This window comes from Aegilops tauschii, chromosome 6 (genome assembly GCF_002575655.3).
Source record: "Aegilops tauschii subsp. strangulata cultivar AL8/78 chromosome 6, Aet v6.0, whole genome shotgun sequence".
In the NCBI taxonomy this organism is placed as follows: domain Eukaryota; kingdom Viridiplantae; phylum Streptophyta; class Magnoliopsida; order Poales; family Poaceae; genus Aegilops; species Aegilops tauschii.
The window spans coordinates 293,212,827-293,221,317 of NC_053040.3; positions in this window are offsets into that span (position 1 = coordinate 293,212,827).

Here is an 8,491-nt window from a genome sequence, read left to right on the forward strand (position 1 = left end):
TGTTTTGAGGTTTGAGCATTATGCTTAAGTTCAACCATGGAGTCTTCTAGATTGTACATGTGGCAGAATCTGGTGGAATGTAGATGATATCCAACTGCCAGTAGTGCTCGGATTTGCCATCTCTGCACCGTCGGATTGGGTTCATCCAACGACCAACTTTCAAAGTTATTCGCACACCATATAGGGGTGTAGATGTGTCCTATGCTAGACCAAATAAAGTTTGAGCGCATGCGTGGGACGACCCCCCCCCCCCCCCCCCCCCCCGCCGCCGCCGCCTCGAATTTGGGAAACCGACATCGTACATATTGAACCAGGCTTGGAGTCGGGTACGGTGTTCGGTTCATAATGTAGTTGGTGGCCCATCGAATTTGTGCATTCGGGATTTAAACACATCACACACCACCGTACCCATACATATTTTCGGGCCACATGCAGTGTATACGGGGTCTTCTGATCGACCACGTCTCCCTCGTGCAGTTTTTTGTGATGACACGCATATCTGTGGGCTCCCTGAGTGTATATATATCATCCCTTTGACCGATAACGAGGGATATGTGTTGGCCATGAATGGATTCCTCCTAGTTCGTGTTAGGGCCGGTCACCGTCAAATGTCACTCAACCAAAGCTCGAGCTCATGCGTTGTCAGGATTCCCTCCCACATGCTCGGATTGCTGGGTTCGACCTACATCATACCCTATGTATCTCGTCCTTAACTACCTTGCCTTCATGGTTGTTGTCTGTATCGAGAGGTAGGCACCACATCTAAATTGTACATTATTCTATATTGAAAACACACATCACCCCTTCCCAACGTACATCATTTTGGGCCGCATGCAAGAGGTGCTGGTTTTGTGGTCCCTCTCGTGCGATTTTTATGATGGTTCAATCTATTGGCCCAAGCGGTTTATCGACAACAACAGTTGTCATTTGACCAAATGATAGATTCATTGGTCCGTCTTATGGTAGGTCATGGCGACATGCATGTATGACCAAAGTATCGATCATTACGTGCATCCGTCCCGCTGGCACGAAGTGGGAGGTGGTGGGCCAAGCATCCTAGATAGCTACGACATTATGTCATTATAGATATATCCAAGGGTGCTTTCGGGTTTGCGAGGCAGGTGCCACCAAAGTTATGCATTGTGTATTTAAAGTTTTAAACATCACACCCAATATTCCTACATATATTTGGCCACTTCCAGGTGGTTCTTGACTTCTGGCCCCTCTCATCGATCTTCGACGACGCGCCCAACCGTCGGCCCGCGCGGTCAAAGTTGTGCATTGGAATTTTGAACATCACAGACCACCCTTTTCACTCATATATATTTGGGCCACATGCTGGTGTGGCTGTCTTCTGACCCTCTCTAACCTTTTTTTGCTGCAAAGACTCTGATGACGCTCAACGGACACGGGTATAATATATTAACTTTGTGCGATGCAAGTGCGCTCTGAACCACGACGACTGCGCAAGCGCAAGCGAAGGTGGAGGTACTGGCTCAACCGTGCGCGATGCAAGTGCGCTGTAAAATCACCACGACCGCGCAAGCGCGAGCAAAGGGTGGAGGTACTGGCATAACCGTGTGCGATGCAAGTTCGCTGTAAAATCACCACCTGCGCAAGCTAAAGGCGGGTAAGTTTATTTGGAAATTAGGATGAACCGTGTGCGATAGACCAGCTAGCTAGAAATATAAAAACAAACTACCCGCCTTGAGCGTTGCAAAAATCGGCGGTTCCGCCATTTTTCCTTGTTATCATACACGCATATTGTTATTGGACCGTGCGCGATCTTGGGCACTCCCGCCCCGCATCAATTCCTTTACCCAAATTTTAGGAGCCGTCGTACTTCAACCGTCACCCACACTCCTCCAGCACTGACCTTATAGTAAAATTGTAGTACCCGAGGCATTTGAACCGTCACCCTCCCTCGTCCACCACCATCTCCACCCACCATTACTGAAATTTTCAGTAGCCGCGGCGTATCCTCAAACACCCCCTATAGTCCCCCACCTGGCCCCCTCCCCCCTCGAACCCTAGCTCACGGCCGCCGCCGGTGCCATCGGCGCCCCCGCCAACCCCTGCCGGTCTGCCCGTTCCTCCTAGCTTAGATAATAAAGTTCAGGTTACCCAGCGATTCCCATACAGTCGCCCCACTCCCCTGAGTTTTTTGATGAGGCCTGCGGTATCCCTCCCCGCCAGATTCACATCCCTTGCTCCAGAGTGTCGCAGCCTAAGCTCGACCACGTATCCCAGGGAGCCCGACGAGCATTCGGACAAGAAGAGGTTTATCATGGCCTCTCCGGCGGACGTTGGCGAGGTGGCCGCCATTCGCCCCGACCTGTCGATCCCGGAGCAACACGTCGCCGCGGAAGCCGGCGAAGCCGTTGACTATGTTGCCATGCCGAAGGCTTCATGTCAGCGGGCTAGCGTATTATTGTATCTCGGGAAAGCTGGCTACGACATCAAGCTCGTCCACAGCGACAGCTTCATGCGGGCCATTTCATAGGTTAAGTGGTCCATCCCCAACCCCTCTGGTTCAACCGCCGTCGATCTCTTCGACGGCCCTGTCGCTAATCTCCTCCACCAAGCGGTCAAGGATTTGCAATCCTTATACGCCAACGATCCCATTTTTCATTTCTGAAGGACACGTTCTACGGCGACGGCTTGAGATCCTCAATTGCCAAGTCAGATCTCATCGACCACGACCACGACCACGAGGAGGGCACGCACGAAGGTTCTTCCAAGGTGAAACGGCCCATATGTGACATCAAAGACTCCAAAGGTCCGTGCTCTTCCAACTGGAAGGATCCCGTCCATGAAATGTGAGGCAACATCCTATCAGCAAATATTACCTTTTCTAGCTTGCCAACCCATACCCTTTGTTGTCGTAGCATTTGCCGTGCGATGCTTTAACTGTGTCGTGTTTAATTATTTCAGTTATGCAAAAATGTATTGTTCAATAGGGCTATGTGATGTTTAAGTATGAATTGTCCACTTCAGTTTCACGAATGGCTATATTTGGTTGTTTATAGTGAGTAGATGCCTTGTTTATCTGTATTTGGTTGTTAGGTTGGTTGCAGTGAGCATTTTTTCAGTTATCGAGCAGATGCCTTGTTTATATGTATTTGGTTCTTAGTTTGGTTACAATGAGCATTTGTCCAGTTATCAAGTAGATGCCTTGTTTATCTGTATTTGGTTGTTAGGTTGCTTTTTTTAGCATTTGTCCAGTTTTCAAGCAGATGCCTTGTTTATCTGTATATGCTTGTTAGGTTGGTTGCAGTGAGCATTTGTCTAGTTTTCAAGCATATGCCATGTTTATGTGTATTTGCTTGTTAGGTTGGTTGCAGTGAGACTCTGTCCAATTTTCAATGGCTATATTTGGTTGTTATACTGATCATTTATGCCTTGTTTATTTCAGTCATTCACAATGTGTTGTTCATTATGTGCAAGTCAGAATTGTGCCGCTCGACTGCATCAAAACTAGTTTGAACGGCTATATCTGGTTCCAGTTATGCCTGGTGTAGTTAGCACATGCCCTTTATTTCAGTTTTACACATTTATCCAGTGTGATTTTTAAGCATTACCTACGTTCTATTCATTTTCAACAATACCAGTTTGAATTGCAATATTTGATGATTGTTAAGCCTGCTATCAGTAACATTGCCTTCCATTTTATATCTGCTTTAACAGCATGCTGAAACCAACACATTCAAGACATCATTTGGAGATGATGTTGTTTACCTTTGCAATATTTGTTTGGTGTTAAGGTTGTTGTACTTATCATGCCTTTCCACTACTTATGCAGGACAACAACGAGAGTGGCCACCATTTTCTGTCGAGGTTAGCTTCAGCCCTCGGCTTGTACTCCCCTCGTTGTTCCACAATGTAGTGCATATAGATCCAGGCATGGACACTTGTTAGCTTCTAATATTGACTTGTTGCTTGTAGGTACATATGGTCTTGACAAAGATCTATGCATTGACCCTTTTTGCGTATGGGGCAATGAGATATTCATGAACAAGCATCAAGTGAGGAAACTGATAAGGATTATTTGCAAAAAGATACGAATGGTGGCAAGCAAATTATTTGTTTATGCTCTATCCAACAAAACACTGAGTTGTAGGATGGTAACTACAAACTCTGCAGCCTTCTCTTTTTACTGCCCATAATGAGTTGTTAGACAACAATGTCTGAATCTTTTCTGTTCGCAGTGGTTCCGAAGCAGTTCACTCAAGATTACCTCACAAAGTACATGATTGGTGGACACGCAATGAAGGTTAAAGTATTTCATCCAGACTACAATAAGCATCGAGAAGTCGTAATGAAGACAGTGAAGGATGGACGGGCAGCCCTCACAAGGGTTTGGCCTAGAGTTGTGCGCGCATTACGCATGGAGGAGGGCACAATATGGGCATTCCGCTTCACCTTCTCCAGCAACCATAATGTCTTTCGCCTCTCTCTTTATAATCTTTAGTACAACTATGGTTGACCATTCTTTACTTGGGGCTTCTGTAGTTCTTCAGTATATGCACCTGTGCATCGAATTATGCATTCGTGGTTGAACCTATATTTGCAATAAACATGGTTGGATATGAAATAAGTGATTGCCTACTTTCAAATTCAAAACATGTGATTTTTAAATTAGGGATTAATTAGGGATTACACTGCACACGGTTTGCGAAAGCGAAACGTCTGTGATAGACGTGGAGATCAGACACGTTTCTAGGATCCACTACGTGTGCGATCAATCTCCACTGCACACACGGCATCCTCTTGAAAACTGTTTGCGTTAGGCCACCTTGCGCAAACGTTTACCACATAAAAACTGTATGTGATGGACAGCCTTTGCCACGTAAAAATTGTTAATATCGTGTGCAATGGCAACGCTATCACAAACGATTTAACGGAAACGTTTTCCTTGGAGCGACTATGTGGGATGTACATACGAACGGAAACGTTTAGCGGGGACTGACTGTGTGGGATGTACTTGCGACCGGAAACAATTTCGCATGTATAATTGTATTTTTTAGCACTACTGTACGTATAACCGTATTTGAGCGCTCGCAGGTCGCACACAACCTCATTTTGCCGAGCGTGTGTGCCAGGAGGGCATATCCCTGATGGTTTCTAGGTCGTGTGGGAAGGACCCCCTATCGCCCACACTCACTTGGCGATGGTTCCAAACGCCGTCACGGAAAGGGGTTAAAAACCATTTGTATAGCACCGACACGTACCAGTGTATCTTGGAAATCTTTTGTGATTGTGAGCCCCCATCAAAATATTATATGTTAAAATTGTTGACGTTGGACAAGGAAGACAACGTGATGATTTATGTTTGTTCATATTCACATAGAAGTTATATTGTCATAGATCCTTCAACATGTGGTGCTTGCCCCCATCTTTGCTAGCCAAAAATTCCGCACCAAGTAGAGATACTACTTGTGTGTCCAAAAACCCTTAAACCCAAATCTTATTTTCAAGAGTCCACCATACCTACCTATGTATTGAGTAAGATCCTTCAAGTAAGTTGTCATCGGTGCAACAAGGCAATAAAAATTGCTTCTAAAAGTGTTAGATCATTTAGTGTAAGAGAAAATTGAGCGTTGTATGAACTTGTGATAGCAAAGAATAAAAGCGACAGGTTGCATAATAAAGGTTGCTATCATAAGGGGCAATATAACGTTACGTTCTTTTGCATTAAGGGGTTGAGCATGCAAACAAATAAGCGCATGGCAACCTCTGCTTCTCTCTGCGAAGGGCCTATCTTTTACTTTTATGTATTTACTTTCATGCAAGAGTCAAAGTTTTTTCACTCTATTCCTTTTTATTTTTCTCCTTTTGGAAGCATCATGTGGTGAAGAAAGATCTAGGCACATCTATCCAGTTGGATGTGGGTAGTATAAGTTATTATTGTTGACATCACCCTTGAGGTGAATACGTTGGGAGGCAAAACAATAAGCCCATATCTTTCTATGTGTTGGTTGAAACTTTTTGCTCATGTACGCAGTGAGTGTAAGCAATCATAGAAGACTATATGATGGTTGAGTATGTGGACTTGCCTAAAGGCTCCGATACGTGACCCTTCCTGGAAAGATGATGAATTGTAATTGCAAAGTTGACTGAAAACATAGTTTGTTGGTTTCCAATAGAGTTTATGCTTTATACTTCGATGTTGTGATGAATTGTTACTTATTCATGAGAAGTCTATGATAAAAGTTCTATGATAAAGGTTTTATGTTAAACTTTGTTGTTGTTATAATAATTCACATGCTGCTTCTATGTCTGTATTTTGTTTTTATCGACACCTCTCTCTCTAAGCATGTGGACATGTTTTTTTATTTTGGTTTTCGCTTGAGGACAAGCGAGGTCTAAGCTTGGGGGAGTTGATACGTCCATTTTGCATCATGTTTACCTACTGTTATTTATAATGTTTTTATGCATAATAATGCTTTTTGGAGTAATTCTAATGCCTTTTCTCTCATAATATGCAAGGTACACACAAAGAGGGAGAATCCCGGCAGTTGGAAATCTGGACCTGAAAAAGCTACGTCAGGCTACCTATTCTGCACAACTCCAAATGAGCAGAAACTTCACGAGGATTTTTTATGGAATAAATGAGAAATACTGGAGCAAATAACTACCGAAGGGGGGCCACCTGATGAGCACAAGAAACCAGGGTGCGCCTGGGCCCCCAGGCACGCCCTGGTGGGTTGTGCTCAGCCCAGCCCACCTCTGGTGCCTATCTTATGGTATATAAGTCATTTTGACCTAGAAAAAAATAAGGAGAGGACTTTAGGGACGAAGCGCCGCAGTCTCGAGGGGGAACTTGGGCAGGAGCACTTTTTCCCTCCGGCGGAGTGATTCCGCCGGGGGAACTTCCCTCCCGGAGGGGGAAATCATCGTCATCATCATCACCAACAACTCTCCCATCTTGGGGAGGGCTATCTCCATCAACATCTTCAACATCACCATCTCCTCTCAAACCCTAGTTCATCTCTTGTGTTCAATCTTTGTACCGGAACCACAGATTGGTACTTGTGGGTGACTAGTAGTGTTGATTACATCTTGTAGTTGATTACTATATGGTTTATTTGGTGGAAGATTATATGTTCAAATCCAATATGCTGTTTAATACCCCTCTGATCTTGAGCATGATCATCATTTTTGAGTAGTTACTTTTGTTCTTGAGGTCACGGGAGAAATCTTGTTGCAAGTAATCATGTGAACTTGATATGTGTTCGATATTTTGATAGTATGTATGTTGTGATTCCCTTAATGGTGTCATGTGAATGTCTAATACATGACACTTCACCATACTTGGCCCTGAGGGAATGCATTGTGGAGTAGTTATTAGATGATGGGTTGCGAGAGTGACAGAAGCTTAAACCCTAGTTTATGCGCTATTCCGTAAGGGACCGATTGGATCCAAAAGTTTAATGCTATGGTTAGAATTTATTCTTAATACTTTTCTCATAGTTGCGGATGCTTGCGAGGGGGTTAATCATAATTAGGAGGTTTTTTCTAGTAAGAAGAGCACCTAAGCACCGATCCACCCACATATCAAATTATCAAAGTAGTGAACACAAATCAAACCAACATGGTGAAAGTGACTAGATGAAATTCCCGTGTACCCTCAAGAACGCTTTGCTTATATAAGAGACCGTTTTGGCCTGTCCTTTGCCTCAAAAGGATTAGGCTACCTTGCTGCACTTTTGTTACTATTATCGTTACTTGCTCGTTACAAATTATCTTGCTATCAAACTACTCTGTTACTTACAATTTCAGCACTTGCAAACATTACCTTGCTGAAAACCACTTGTCATTTCCCTCTAATCCTCGTTTGGTTCGACACTACTTATCGAAAAGGCTACAATTGATCCCATAGACTTCTGGGTCATCATATTGTTATCATCAAGCCTGTGGTTTCCTATGCACGAACCATTACTACATCTTACATCGATAGTTTTGTTCCTCAATAGCATGCTTGATTAAGTTTGTGTCTACTGAACCTTTTATACGCTGCTGTGTTTGAGATCAGTTTGAAATATTCGAAGAATTTTTGAATCTCCCATTCAACCCCCCTTCTGGTCGGTATACTCTTGGTCCTAACCATTGGTACCAGAGTAGGTATTCCCTGTCTCCGTGTATTAAAGGTCTAACGTCCTAGGAGTTTTGAGTATGTCGTATGCAGGTAGATCCTCGCACTCTGAAAGATTTCCTATCTTCTGTGGAAATGATTATCTTTACTACAAAGAAAGAATGAGAATCAGAATTCAAGCTATCAACAAAAATCTGTGGCAGACTGTGGAAAATGGATACACCATTCAGCAAACTGATGATCCCAATTCTGATGAAAAATCTCATCTACGGTTGAATGCTCAAGCTAAATATATCATCTGTAGCAGTCTGTCGAAAGACATATTCACTCGATTCCAAAAGCTCGACACTACCAAGCAACTCTGGGATGCTAGCCAGAATGCTCATGAAGAATTCA